This window comes from Condylura cristata, unplaced genomic scaffold (genome assembly GCF_000260355.1).
Source record: "Condylura cristata isolate star-nosed mole 26May11 unplaced genomic scaffold, ConCri1.0 scaffold00001, whole genome shotgun sequence".
Classification (NCBI taxonomy): domain Eukaryota; kingdom Metazoa; phylum Chordata; class Mammalia; order Eulipotyphla; family Talpidae; genus Condylura; species Condylura cristata.
The window spans coordinates 58,675,032-58,691,291 of NW_004567102.1; the positions used below are offsets into that span (position 1 = coordinate 58,675,032).

The 16,260-nt window shown below is 34.7% G+C and overlaps 1 protein-coding gene across 1 annotated transcript in view; it reads right to left on the bottom strand.

The window, feature by feature from the left end:
- Positions 1–16,260, bottom strand: part of MAN1A1 (mannosidase, alpha, class 1A, member 1) — a 160,979-nt gene that overhangs the window by 46,811 nt on the left and 97,908 nt on the right. The gene's annotated exons all lie outside the window — the stretch shown is intronic.

A 16,260-nucleotide genomic window follows, 5' to 3' on the forward strand; every position in this document is an offset into this window, starting at 1 on the left:
TATATTTCACAATATGTACATTGCAGTTAATTTGTGAATATTTCTGACTGAGAATCAATAATGCACTCTGTCCTATGAGGATAAGAGGCTTAATACCAGAGTGGAACCTTCTTTCATGAACATTTCTCTTGTTTTTCAGCAGTACTACTTCTTTACCATATTCTAGCTCATGTATTCTCCTCTTTTCTATTTAATAAATACATAAATTAAAGCAGTATGTAAATAGGCTCTCTAACCCCTTCTTTCTGAAGGGGGGGATAAAATAAGTATTTTCTTTTTTGGGGGGGCTGGGAATAGGAATCATTCTTAACTATAACAATTTTGAACCTAAATACATTTTACATTGTGCTTTTTTTCAAATTAATAGTGTTCCCCTTATTGTCCAGTTATTCTGATATCTGAAACAAATGAACAGAACAACTTACTCGGGGCATAAGCTATAAGCTTCCCTCACTCCAGGTTAGGTATTTTCTGATAGCAGACTCTTGTCAATCTGATGAGAGATCATTTCAGCTAAAGAGAAATCTAGACTGCTGCTTGTTAATTAAACCAACTATAAAAGACCAGAGTTTAAAACAAAACACAGCATTTTAAAGACTTATACAACTGTGAACTTCCTCATGCAGCATTCCATAGGCTTGTGTTCTGGAAAAAATAAAGTTAAACAAACATTTATACTAATGTTAAAGAAATGTAAACACAGAGATCTGAAACTATCAGTGCCTAATATGCATGTAAGCTTATTTGGTCATGTGCTTTATGCTAAAGGCAAGGGTGAGTAGCAAACCTAACTCAACTCAACTCAAATAAGATCTATTGCCCTTTTTGCACAAAATCTTTATAAGTTTCTTTTTGATGTCAAAATGTACATGTAATGCCTTCACAAGGGTGTTTCTATTCCCTTTCAGACTGGCTTCAGGCAGCCCAGTCTTTGTTCAGCATGCTGACCTTACTCTCCCTATCATTCCCAATACATCTCCTGGCACGTGCCAACTGCTGGCTGACCACTTGGTCCTCTTCACTTATGTTTCCTTCATCTACACACTCCTCCATCCAGCTCTACCATCACTTCTTCAGGAGACCTGTCTCTGACCTCTCTGCAATTTGATACCATTTTGTGATTAACTGATATCTCATTGAAGAGAGTCCATAAAAGGCATAAAGAAAATATTTTGTCTATCAATCCATCCCCTGAACTTTACACAGGATTCTCCAATGATGAGTCTGTTCCCCTGATGTTTGCTGAATAAACAAGCAGTTCCTTTAGCTCACCATAAATGGAGTACTGATCTAGTGCCTCTCTTTCCCCTTCTCAAAGCTGCTCTGTGCAAGTGCTTAAACCCAGTTTAATACAATTGCAGGGACTAGGAGTTAAATCTAAAATGAAATTCAAGGTAGCAATTTCATGAATATATCTTAAGCCACTTGGTCCTGTTCTGGTGATTACAACATTCTATGTTTGCTCTTACCCTGTGATACTTTTGTCTCTTGCCAAAGCATTGCTGATCAAAATGCTATGGAAAATCAAAATGTTCAGGATAATAGACTATGATTGGATAAAAGTTCCTCACTGTCAATTTTGAATTGTCTGGGCGGTTGGTGATTAATTGGACATATTTGCCAAACTGGACTGTGATTTTTCCATTTTTATGATTACAGATACATTGCACCAAAGGCTCATACATATATCTTCTTAATAGAAATTATTTTAAACCCCATTTACTAATTAAAATATTTTCATACTAGAATGTCATGAAGAATGTTTTCTTAAAGTGGTACCTTAGCTTTTAACATTCATTTTTCTACAGAAAACATCTTTCATTCATTCTTTTTAAATTTATGTATGAGCTTTCTTCTCCATAAAGTCAACAACACAGAAATGTAGAACTTACAGAATCTCATACCTCAGGGATATAACAGATCTGCAGTAGGAAACAAAGTGGTAGGAGAACAAAGGAAGGAAGATGATCATATCCAAGATAAGGAAAGAGCAAGGTAGAAACAAAGGCATTGAAGATATCATTCACATAACCGGTGACACAAGTGACCTTCAAAAATATTTGCTGGGAATAAAGGACCAGGGGGAATAATAATAAGAATGAACAACTACATACCAGAGGCATTTTATGGGGGTGAAGTGGGGAATGGGATCAAAAATGGGGGGGAGTACACAGGACTATGGTGATGGCACAAAGGTGAATCGGTGATGGGGGATTAAAAATAAGATGGGAAAAGTCACTAACTAATGTAAAAATAAACTATTATAATAATAAAAAAAACATTTGCTGGGAGGTAAAAAGGGTACTGCTAGGGAAAGGGGCTATATATAATGAACATGTAGGTTTGAAGAAAAAGCCCAACAGCTTTTGGGAAATGATTAAAGGTTTTTGACTAAAGGATGAAAACATGGAATGCAGAGAATAAAATATTTTGAGATGACTCTAGTAGTGAAATACATATGTATGCAGTCAGTTTTGAGGGAAAAGAAATCATGTTAGGGAAAGTTGTTACTACTTTAGCCCAGGACTGAGGATGATGAAATGAGAATAGGAGAGAAACTTGGCACTGAGAGATGCCAAAAGGATTATGGGAATGATGTAGATAAGGGTCTGATGATGGAGGACCGTCAGGGGAAAGTGTTTAAAAATGACCTGAGGATATCCGAAGTGAGTGCGCTGGTGTAACAAAAGGTCAGGCTAGAGAGGACAGCCATTTGAGGATTACAATATTAGAGATGACATTTGAGAGGTTAAGTTTAGACAACTCTGGTACTCAGAAGGATGTAGGGATTAAATTTCCCTTGGACGACTGGACTTGCCATTACAGGATTTAACAATACAGTATCCAAATGTTATCTGCAGAAGGCTCACAGGAGAAACTCTTAACATCTTGAAGGAGTGGGGAGATTGAGATCTTCATAGTAACAACTTTATGAAGATGGTGAGAGGGACCAATGCCTTGATGAGTCAAGCTAAAGAGCTAAAGATAACAACACTTCGAGTTAGAAAATCCAGAAGTTCTGGGGATGTAGTGAGCCATTCAAAGAATGGGAGCTATAATTAATAATATTGTGGTGCATATTTGAAAGTTTCTAAAAGAATACATCTTAAAAATCCTCATACAGAAAAATGGGTATGGAAGTTAGGTACAGCAGCCCCTTTAATCTGAGGCTCCTGGTGGCTTCCTGAAACTGCAAGTAGTACCAATCACTATTATATTAGCCTTAATTTGGAGATTATTTCACAATATATACAAATACTGAATCATCTGAAACTAAAATAATGCTGTATGTCAATTATAATTCAATTAAAATATTAAGGTAGGAAAGAGATCAAAAGACTTCTCTCGCTGCACTGAGGGTCCACTCAGTGTTCCTAAGGAAGTCTGATGCACTGAATTGTAGAGAAATGCTTTTGCTCTTTTTTTTTTTTTTTTTTTTTTATCATTAAGACTCTCATTGAACACACTTTGGATTCTGGCCACACTGAATTGTAGAGAAATGCTTTTGCTCTTTTTATTTTAATCATTAAGACTTTCTTTCGACACACTTTTAGATTCTGGCCACACTGTCACAAAGATAGGCAGAGAGTACAAAGCAGAGGCATTACTAAGGTGGAAGGGAGAAAAAAAAAATTGGATTAAGAAAAATGCTTTGAAGAATTCACGTCCTTTATTCTAGAAAAATGAAATGGTTTACACAATCCTACCTTTGTATCCAGGTAAGAAAGATTCAATGCATATAATTTCATTTTTTTTTTTACAGAAGAGATTCTATTTTTTTTTTTTTAAGATTTAGTTATTTATGCATACAGAACTAAGGTACAAGCCAGAGGTGCAGGGGTGGTGAAAAGCTTCACCAGAGACAGAGCGGGGAACAGAACAGGCAGATCGATGAAGGACACTGCTGAGGGGAGCAGCGGGTGGGCCAGGAGAGGTCTGTGGCACCATGTGGGTCACCTCCAGGGCGGGGATCGAACTAGCACTGAAGCGACTGCTGCTCACTTGCAGTGTTGCCTCCCAACCCATTGTGCCACCAGGGAGGGCCCTCTATTTGTTATTTTTAACAGTGAAAATGAACTAAAAAGGCTGCCATGTATGTGTGTGTATGTGTAAATGTGTATGTGTGTATCTCAAACAGTACTTTACTGTGAAATTTAATTCTGGGGATATACCAAACCCAACTAAAACTTTTTTTAATAACCTGGAAGTGCTTAATGACAAATATGGTACAAATAGACAAACATGGAGATTACTATAAAGTATTTGGATAATTTTCTTGCCCCTGTCTTTTTGCTAATTATCAAGAAATCTTAAGTACAAAGTCATTTCCTTTAGTTCTAATAGTCTCAATTCAGAGAGAATTCAGAGAGAATTTAAAGTTACAGAGTTGGATATTTATGTCTGTACTAGACTAGATTAATGAAAACTTTAAAATATACTTTTATTTGCAACTTTGTAGAGTATAGATAAATGCAGAAGCACACATCACTAATATTGGTTTGCCTAACTCTCTTTAGTTGGTATCTATGAAGATTCTTTCTCTTATCATCTCCTCCCCTTACACTTTTCTTCTTTAGGATCAGCAAAATAATATATTTTGTAGTACCTTTACTTTGAAAAGAAATTTAAACTTTATTCAGTTAAAAAATCTTGAAAAGCAAATTATTCTTATAGATTATTCTACATAGAACTTACACCAACTCTATAAATCCTTTTTTTTCCTCCAAACATATATATGAAATCACCACTTTCTTGTTCATAGGCCACAAAACTCAGATTAGTAAATGGACATATGAATAACTTTGAATTCAGCAAAAATTTTGGATACAAGCAAGCAAATATGTTGTTCATTTTAAAATAACACTTTCACTATAGAATGAAAACCTCAGCCATTTTATTGTTTACCCAATCAATATTAATGATTAATGTCTTTAAGCATGTTCTGACTTTCCTATTAAAACCGGTAAGTCACCCAAGAAACACTTTTGATTTCATATCAGCCTTCTCAAGCATGCTACCACATCTGGTCCACTTTAATATGCAGACTATTAGTACAATAAAAGAGAATGTGCCACAAGGTTATTTAATCATAATATTTAGATCTGGTTAACGGTGATTTAGAAGTCTTGGAACCAATTAAAAAATACTCTCAAGAATAATCTAAAGAGGATCAAAGTCCGCTTAATGGAACAAGACAATATGCACAGTATAAACCACCAAATGATATGACATTGGTCTGACTTGAAAAAGGTAAATGACATTTGGATATTTATTGTTTTTGGCAGCAGTCTTTGAAGCTGAATGCAAGACTCTTAATTAGAGTGCAGGAAGAAAGTTCCAAAGCTGTTATTTCTATTTTTTTTCTAAATGAAAAAAAGCATGATTAAATCTATATTCAGGTATATACAGTTCCCCTCCATTGGTGCTCCTGTAAATATTTCCTTCAAAAGATACCCAGAAGTTGCTGTTGAGCTCCACAATTAGAGATCGACAGCAGGAACCTTACTTGTTATATAGCTTGCAGCAATTTCTGATATATTGCTGTTTCAAACTATGGAATGTCACATGCAGTAGATTTTAAAATCCAAGACCTTTACACAGATTAATTATAATATTATAATACCATGTAAAGAGATGGTAGATAAACATAAAAATATTTCTGCTACACAGACTTTCTGATTGTCTTGAGGCAAAGTATTTAATCAAGAGCTGACATTTCACAAAAAGAATGTGTCTCTACTTGCTGACTTTTTCTGAGACAACTGGCTGTTAGTAGCATGCTACCTATAATTTCTTTAAAGAAAAAAAATGAAAAGGAAAAAAACAAAATACTTAAGGTGGCAATTTAATATGAATGAAAAAATATGAATTTGAAATATTCTTTTTTAGGAAATAGCATTTTGAAATTAGCAGTTTATGAAAACATTTAATAAAACAAAACATATTTTATGCATTTTATGAAAATACACATTACATATTAGTTCAGTTCTAAAATTCACAGTTGTGTTAAACTTGAGAATGGAATTTTCTGTGCTGCTAAGTTCTAGTGGTTTTTAAACTCAGAAAAAGATATATATATATATATATATGCATACATTCAATTATACATAAAACATCTTTTTATTAGCTTGCAAGAACAAATGATGCTAGCAATGAAGATTGAATCTTGAGTCTTTCCATTAGAATTGCAAGAATATTTTTAGCATAAATAAATGATGGGATTTAAAACACTCATCCTAATTCTAGAAGGCAAGTTAGGCCTCCTAACAACACAGATGTTTTTCTTTCCTACCTGGACTGACTTAAAACCAAGTTTGATATAATACAGAATGAGACTTCTGAATCACTATTATCACAAGCAATAAATTGAAATAAAAAAATCACAATATTCTTACTAAATATATAATTTTTCTACTTTTAATAAAAGTTTGTTTCCACATATGTATCTTATCCTTTAACAATTTTACCTTGAGTGTTTAAAAGTGAACATGATGTAACAATACAGTGGAGCTTGTATTTACAAATTAAAGTACATGTTCTGGACTGAACAGAAAAGTATTTTATTAGCAAGAAACTTTCTAAAAAATGGCTTATGATCTTTTTGAAATGGGGTTACAAATTCTGTCACCCAACTAGTTATAATAAATGACTAAAAATACTGCATTTACACAGTGTTCACATTACTTCTTCCTGATAAACTCAAAAAGAATAATTTTAATATCTCACAATGAAATCGCTACAATTTTAGTTCTTATTGCAACATTATTTTGGGGCATTTCAATAATTTAAAAATAACCCTTCTTCAGCTGGGCCATTGCATTGTGTATGTCTCTTTGTTGTCCCAGATGATGACAATTACTATGAGGACTCTATGCTTCTTTTGTTTGAGGAAGACTATGCATTATTAACTGAACACATGGGAGACTTGTTAGAATTACAGATGTGTTACACATATAACACCTGCCCCCATACCTCTCTTCAACCCCCCCCACCCCATGATTTTAACTTGAGAAGTTAATTCTTCCTTGTCTAATTTAAATTTAAGTGGTTTGAATGGCTACCTCAGAGGTTACAGGAACCCTGAAATTTCACAGTGGACCCTATTTGGGGATCCGAATGACCCCATTTTCTCAAATGTATAGGTCCTGCTATAAACATTGTTCCTGTAACATTAATACTTGTATTAATCCCATCTTAACAAAGGAAAAGAATCAAGGCTTAGAGAAAGACTAAAACTTATCACATTATTTTAAAAACAGCTATATTCAGTAAATTGCAGCACCTTAATCACAGTATAATGTTTTGAGAAATATGTGTGTGTGTGTGTAAAATACTTGTTGCACTATTTTTAAAGTAGTGGAAGTAAGAGTTAAGTTCCTATTCATTATGCTGCCATTTTCTGAAATACTTAAAATCAGAAATGTTATAGGAATTGGCACTGTCACATATTAAAAAATTATGGCAAATCTGCACTTCATAATTCATTCATTTTCCAAAATCCATTTGCAGAGTGCCAACCAGGTATAAAAAGGCACATGCGGACAGCTCTTTGGGACAGAAGGAGTGGGACAGGACATTCTATAGCTCTTGGAGGAGAGAAGGCATCAATCCAAGGACAGAGGTACAGAACAGCAGAGAAGAGAGAATGCCAGAAAGTGTAATAATTTTGTCCAAGTCATATAAAAGATCTCTTACAAAATCATATGCTTTCAGGGCTTAGCAAGTAAATTTACTGACCTTTACAATATATGTAAGCATATTTTCAAAGAAACACAAAATCCAAACTATTTGTACAAAACATTCATAGAGCAGAAGTGATAGCTATCTTAAAATGGCTTATGTAACTTTGATTGTACTTCCAAGGGTAGAATAAATTTATGCTTAAATTTTGGAAAACTGCTCAATGATAAAGCCATTATAGTAATTGCACTGGTTCTGTTTATTAATTTGTCACAATTAAGTCAATAAGAGCTTTACTAATGTCCTATTACTTGATTAGTTTTGAAAGTGATTATCTTAAGAACTCAACTTAATTGGAAGCCTCTCAATTTACAAGGTACATTAAACTCTTAGTAGCATCTTAAGATTATTCAACATATGCAGGTCAATTACCAGTAATCACTGTTTTATACAAATGTTCCATAAAACTATAGCATTACATGACAAAGAGGGAAAGAAAGGTTTAATTAATAATGCTAAACTCCAAATGACATTTCCAGGATAAAAGGGCAACATGAGCATTCAGATAAAGTCTTTCTGAAACTCGATCTGTTACTAAAAATTAAATAAAGGAAAGCTAGCAACTCTCCACCTTACAGATGAAGATAATTTGTCATGATTGCTCAATCACCAAATTGCACTGCCTGTGTTCATACCCAGCTGCACATTAATTTCCAGATTAGTAAATTATAATTAATTCTTACTATTGCTCTATCATTTTTATTTTTCCAGTGAATAAAAGAAACTGCAATCAATTACTGTTCATCCCACTTTTCAGAACAGATCAACCTCAGCTATTACTGCATAAGCAGGAAACATGGAGTGGTTAATGAACCCACTGAGATTGTGAGGTCTTTAAAAATTATTGGCTGCAGTATAAATATTTTATATTGACCTTCCAATTCCAACACAAAGATTCAATGTAGTTAGTTGAATATTTACATGATTAACAATAATAAGGTCTGAGAAAGTAACTAGATACCTGGGATGATTTTCAAACACCGACTCAAATGATTTCATAAATTTTTAAATTAAACTTTATTAATTAGATATCTGACAGGTTTTCCCTACTCTAACAATGTGAGTCTGGTTTTTAGATTAATCACAGGCAAACTGACTGCTACTTCCTTAAAAACCTGGGATAGCAAATTCCTTGAGAATATTACTGCTGACCTGTACAGGCATTGTATGAATTATGTGTTCTGACTTGTTCTTAATCCAAGTTCTGTATACAGAATACATTTCAAATTGCCAAGTCTGATTTGTCACCAATTGAGTGAATACAACGAACAAAGCTGAAATCTATAAAGCACTAGTTTCTGTGCTTTTGAAAAAAATGAGATGAATACCACTTTGAATTTGTTGCCTTCAAATAACTGTAATTGTCTCTAATCAACATTTTCCTGGTGAGTTAACTGCTTAAACCATGGGAATACTGAGGAGGAAGGAGTAGTTATGTTTAAGATTCCAGCCCCATGGGTTTATAGGTTCTACCAAAAACTGAAGAGTGAGGAAAAACTTCGTAACAGACTCCCCACATACCACAAGTCATTTTTGAAGAGACCCAAGCAATCCTTTTAGGATGAATTTCCTATACCTCACCTTACACAAACCTCTACACTCATGTGGTATGATTTAATTTTAAAAGGCAACATTTTATGGGAAGCATTTTGATATCAATCTATGGACGAGTAAAATTTAGCCAGCTTATCCCCTTCATATGACCATTTTTCTGCCAGTCCTTACCTGAAGTACAAGAGAAGTGTCCAAGTGCTGATGGGAATTCTGAGAGAATGAGTAGATGTGGCATGGAAAAGCAATGAGGACGGTCGGCGTTCCTAGCCAAAGACAGATATGGGCTGGTTCTTCCTTCAGGGAATAAGACACCGAAAAGCCATCTTACCTAGGCAATAATTTCAACTAAACCAGATATGAGGGAAGAAGAAGGGGTATAAAAGTTCCCGTGCTGTTAAGACTCTTCAAATCCACAATGCAAAACCAAAAACAACAAAGGTAGTGCTAAGTGAAATAAGACAGAAGGAGTAAGTTAAATACAGGATGGTACACTAATGTGTGGACTATAGAGAAATCCAACATAGAACCAGAGAAAGACAACCTTAAATGCTAACCCTTGAAAACTGACAATAGAACTGAACTCAAAGCGGGGTTGGAAGGGGCAGTGGCAGGAACAGAGGGAAGAAAGCACAGAGACTGTGGTGGTGGGCTCTAGGTGATTTGGTGGTGGGCACCCTGGGATGGTATTACCTGATGGAGGGGACTCTAATGTTACCATAATTAGGAGAAGAAATTATTTTTTAAAATGAATAAGGATGCAAAATCTAAACATTAAAAATATGATGTTAAGGCCCTCCCTGGTGGTGCAGCGGGTTAAAGCACAGCATCGAGAATCTAAAGCCACTTCCACATGAGTTCGATTCCCGCCTGCCCCAGAGGTGACCACATGGCGTGGCAGACCTCTCCTGACCCACCCGCTGCTCCCCTCAGCAGTGTACTTCGTCGATCTACCTGTTCTGCTCCCCACTCTGTCTCTGGTGAATCCTATCACCCTCCACATCTCTGGCCTATACCCCAATTCTGTATGAATAAAAAAATAAATCTTTAAAAAAATATATATGATGTTAAAATAAAAGCAAGGCAGCATCTCCTGCTCAGAACTGATTATCTTTTTAAGTCTCACATACAAAGTACATCGAAGTTGAGTATTGCAATCCTTACTGCCCATCTGAGGTTTGGTGAGAGGACTACATCATTCAGAAGAAGCCTTGTTTCCTTCCTGCTGCTCTGGTGGGAGGATAATCGCTGCTTCTTCTCCCTGGAGTAATCTCAGGTACAGGGCTTTGGTCACCAGCTGATTATAATAAAGCACTTTACTTGACATCACAAGATTTACAGGAATGGTGCTCTTTTTTTTAACAGTTACCCTGACATACTTAATTAAAAGCATCCTTTTTCTCCCTCTATACTGGTTTGCTTCCTGGTTTTATTGGACAGTGCTGGAGAAAAAAGAACATGGAAACTCTTTTTTTTTTGTAATGACTGGAATTAGCTACTTTACAGAAGAAGCAACAATTCCCTTTAAAGTGAAGTGGAAAATTTGGGATAATTTTATTAATAAAAGTAAATTAATTGTAAATTGCCTAAAGGGCTCGTTAAAACACTCATTGCTGTTGTCTGAACTTTTTGGATTTTTTTTGAATTTTGAACTTACTTTAGACTGATATTAGATCCTGGTCCAAGCACCACTGAAATATAAGAAATGCCTCTGAAGCACTGAAGGAGGTGTAAACTCTCCTGAATCATATACAGTAATGTAAACCAATGTTGCTTCAAATAAGTAAATCAATAATTTTAATTTATAAAAAATTGGCCTAAAATATATTTTTTAAAAAGTGTAAGAAACAACTGTAACATGGAGCTATTGAGATTCTTAAATCTCATAGCTCTTTCAAAAAGGGGTTTGTTTAGCTATTTACAATTTAATAGACCCATATATATAAAAATAAAAGATAACACTGTATGATGGCAGCTCTGAATTTATACTTAGGTCTATGTCACTGCCATAGAACATTTTTAGGATCACTAAGAACTGTATTGTCTTTTAGTGTATTAGCAAATCATTGGATAAGTCTGATTTTCTCACATTCAGAAAATTTGTTTAATATTTTTATATTGTTTTTTATGGTGTTAAAAGTATGGGAACTGTTTTCTGCTACATTTTAGAACATAATATACTTCTTTAATTTAATTTAAAGGAGGACACTGAAAAAACTGTTAGCAAATTTACCAATGCAGAAATTTATATTTACAAGCTGTAAGTAAAATACAGGGAGATACATGCAAAATATCTTACAATATTTTTCATCTAATTACACTGTGTTTCACGCTTTGCACTTATTCCAATGAACAAACTATAAGTATCTTACACCATCAAAGCACTAAGAGAGCCAATAATAGACATGCTAAAATCACACGATGGTCTTTTACTATCAAAAGCATTTTGCTATGCACTATTCTTAATGAAAGTCCTGTTTCAGTTAAAGTGAAGCAATTTGCAATTTAATTATAATAATACAAACTGCCAAATAATTAATGACATAGTATATGTTCACATCAGATAATTAGAGTAGTCAGTAAATAAGGCTTCCCAAAGCAGGAAATAAAAGCAGGCGAGGGAGCTATGCCTCATTCATCACTCTGCTGATGAGTGAGAGCCGGAATGGAGGTCAGTAGTAGCCAGTCCATTCCTTACTTAATGTGTGCAGCCAGAGCGCACACCTTAGACAGTTCCACTAGCCTAGTATCGACCAGGCAAGTGTCACTTCAGAAAAACTCACAAGGAGAAACAAATAACAAAGTAGTATGTACCTAAAACCAACTCATTTATCAAGAAAAGACAGAATAATTATTAGGAATGCTGACACTGTGCTGTGTGATCGAAATGAGTAATGGGAACATTAACAATACTATTTTAAATTAAGAACACAAGTTGGAAAAGCCAAAATCTAGTAAGTTTCCTCTATTTAGGTTTGAGTTATACTTAAAAATATGGAAATGGTGAAGTGCTTGATTTTATAAACCACAGAGGTGGTTTTTATCCCTTAGGTTGGAGACCAAAATACAGAGGGCTTCTTGCTAGTAGAAATGCCAAGATTAAGCATCAAATTTTGAGATTTTCACTTTAGAGAAATTGAGTTCTACCAAAATGTAATCCGTTAAAAAGGCAATATTTTTCTCTTAGAAGAGGTTTTATGTAACTTATACATCTTTATACTGCTATTTTATTGGTGAAGCAACCATGTTTCTCTATCAGGAACTGCGTCTACCATGTTGGTGTTTGTTCAATCAAATTGCTACTTATATTACATCACAATTATTAACTTACTACCTAATATAACAGCTCTTGAATTTATTGTACATATAACAGAAGAGATAATTATAATTTTTTTGAACAGATTTTGGGGCAGTTTCTAATGAAGAATATGAGTAAATTATTTAAGTGCTTTGCATATTCTCAGTTTGTACAAATACTGAAATCCAATTCGGCTTATTGGTGTTTTGGCTCCCTATGCTAAAAAACCTCAATTCATAATACAGCATGCTTTAAATTCAACCAAGTGAGTGCTTACCATCTCCCTGGCACAGACATTTGTGAGTGTATAATGCATTTTACACACACACATGCACACATACACATACGTATATATACTCTGCTCTGCCAACAAGGTTATATATACCCTGAGGGAAAGACCATGTCTGTTATCTTTCCAAATAAAGTGAAGAAAAGTAGGAAATCTTCCCAGGACCCACCAAAGACCTCCATCACAGGAGAAACTCAAATAAATGCTTATTTTTTTTAAAATAAATAAAAGGTAAAGAAAATAATTATTTTTAGGCCAATAACCTGAATGTCAGAGGAGTATAAACAGACAATGCCAGTAAGTTTACACTTTTGATGATATGTAATTGTTGGCAAAATGTAGCACCTACAATCATTTTTAAAATTGAGAGAGGAGAACAGAAATATGAAATTACAGGTTACATATTGTATATGTCTTCCATCATAATTATTGCTAAGAATTTCAAAGTAAGTCAACAGTGCAGCTATTCTACAATAAAAAGCATCTTAAAGTACTTTTTTCTCTTGGGCACCTTTCTACAGACACTCCCATATTTTGAGAAGGTAATTAAGAAAATAAAACTTTGCCAGACATATTTTTCCTTGAAGCTTCTACTGGTGAAGGCTTCAAAAAATAGAAAAGAAGTGCCATGCCAGCTGTTCCTTATCCCATCTAAACTATATTGTGAAAAGACAGAGATTCAGAGAAACAGAAAATATGTACAGGTTGACATGAATAGCATATCTCAAAATGTAATTATTGCAGATACATATGAAATATTTTCTTCCCCTAGAGGAAATTCTTTAAGATGATATTCAGTTTTTCACAGCTGGAAGAAAAGAGGATTTGATGAGAATACTTGATTGGGCAAAGACATAGCATGAATTCTAGTGGAGTTATATCACTATTCGTTTTGTCAATGTTTATATGAATTTGGGTAAATCACTGCTATTTAGCAAACAGGATTGAGAGTCAATATAAGCTGTAATAAAAAAATGCCAGGAAGAAAGAAAAGTATTCCTTTCATTTGTCAAATGGTCATCTAGTTTTCCATATTTTAACTTACGTATATCAGAGAATACATAAATAATACATAAATGAAATGGCACATTATTTTTCACCATAAATAATTTTCCTAGTCTTTGAAATTAAGCTAAAAGTTCTAAGGCAAAAAAATGTAAATGTAAAGTAAGATCTTACCAAAAAAAATATCTGAGTACCCCAGTTAATGAATGTTCAAGAGGCATAGATATGGAAGATAAGAATCACTTTTTAATAGCTTTTAGAATTAGTCCTTTATGGGATTAAAAATATCTCTACTGTACACTAAGGAAGATCCTTTTGGCTGTCAGAAATAAACACTAAGTAAATATACTTTAAAATAATCTAATTTCTTATGCTTATAATTGAGAGGCTAGAACTAATTACATGTTATCAGAACCTTACAATAATTGACTGAACCTTTGCAAAGATGTAGGTCCACAATTCTATTAGTTTTAGTTGGCCCTTACCTGATTTTATTACCTTCCAGGAAGCAATGGTAACTAGTCCTCAGGAATCTTAGAGGTTAAGTGATCATCTACTACAGGATTTTAAACCTGGAGTCCTTAGTTCCTATGTGGCCTTTTATAAGCCGTGTAAATATATGTGTACTCAGTGAGGAGTAAGCACTGGATAAGGAGAGGACCATGCCTTTAGCAGAGTCTCAGAGTTCCTGTGAACTTGCCAATGTTCACAAAAGAAGCACTCAACCTAATTTCCATTGAACAAATAAGCCTGGAGAGTTTGGATGATTGCTGCAAAAACAAACAGAGTAGCTGTGACACCTAGAGCCAGTCTCTTAACTACGCAGTGTACTGACAATGCCAATATTATTCTCAGAGGGTAAGTAGGAAAAGTGTTAAGTGTGCACTGGGCTTTTTGGTTTTTTGGACCAGATCTTATTTCAGTTAACAGAATAATATTTAGGTCACGATTCTATGTATAGATCCACAGTCTGAAGATATGAAGGTAATGCAAGGGCTCGACATGAGCTATATAAAATCTCATGAGTCACCGACCAAACAGCAGACTGCCTCGGATTCAAGCTCACCCCACTCCTACCTGAAGACCCTGCAGGCATATGTTGTGATCCTCAAACTGATAGAGAAAGTCACAGGACATGGAAAGGGAAAACAGATCCCAGGAGGATCACATTATACAAGAAAGAATTACTTCAATTTGACGTGACCAAGAGGTGTGGACTGAATCTCCTCACCTCACTGCCCTAGCACCCCTGCCTGGTCCCAAACACACAGGGGGATTTCAAGGCTGATACAGAACTTCCAAATGAAAACAAAGCAAGACATTTAACAGTTCTACTAGTCAAAGGATTCATTTAATGATTTCTCATTATTAATTTTAGGAAAGAATGTCACTAAAATAAATAATTAAGAAGAAAAGTGCATTAATCCTGCCAAACCACTCTGTACATCTTCTTGGCATTTCTAAAAGAAGGAAGCTGTTTAAATTGCTCCTATGCATCAGTGTGTATATAAACATCCAAGGATATACCCTAGCCCTGCTGTTTAAGTGAAGTGTGCTATCAGGCAAATGTCTTACTCAGTTTCTTAGTAAAATGGAGATAACAACTGTACTGACCTTACTAGGGTGCTGTGAAGATTAAATATGCCAGTGTGTGTAAAGAGTCTATTATAAAGCTTCACATTTTATGACTATAAAAATTACCATAAAAATCACCATCACCACCATCATCATCAAAAGACACATGTAATTAATTATGGATTAAATAATTCTTAAGAAATTAAGGTGTTAAAGAATTAAGAAAGAGTTTAATATGACACTGTTTACTAATAATATGTTCAAGCTAACAAGGAAACTCAAACTACTCCCTGGGAGAGTAACCAGAGAGTCTGGTCAGCCTAGTCTCTTTTCAGGTCATATTCTTATGGACTTGACACACCAGGGTTCTCCACCCAAACGGGTGAGAAGTTTGGTTGATCTGGGTCAGTGGAGAAGTTTGCTTCCCTTCTTATAAGTTTGAGTTGGTATTACAATCTTTGTCAAACCAGTACTTTGCAAGGGAAGATTGATTTAGTTCATGTGTTGTATCTCTGCAGTATCTCTCTTCAGCAACTTAACTGGAGTTAAGTTTACTTGGGGGTTAGCTTCTTCAAAGTGAAAAGCTTTGATGACATTTTTAAAAATAACAGATGCTCTTGGTATTTAGGGTGAAAGAGGATCACAGATGCAATGTTACCATGAAACAAATCATGTATAGCTTAGATTACTCTTTTGGAGTGATGTTAACTGATGATTGGAGCCCTATCTCGGTCCTGGAACCCTGAAAAACTAGTAGTTTCCAACACAAGGATAGCAGCCAAGATGTACAATGGCATCGATA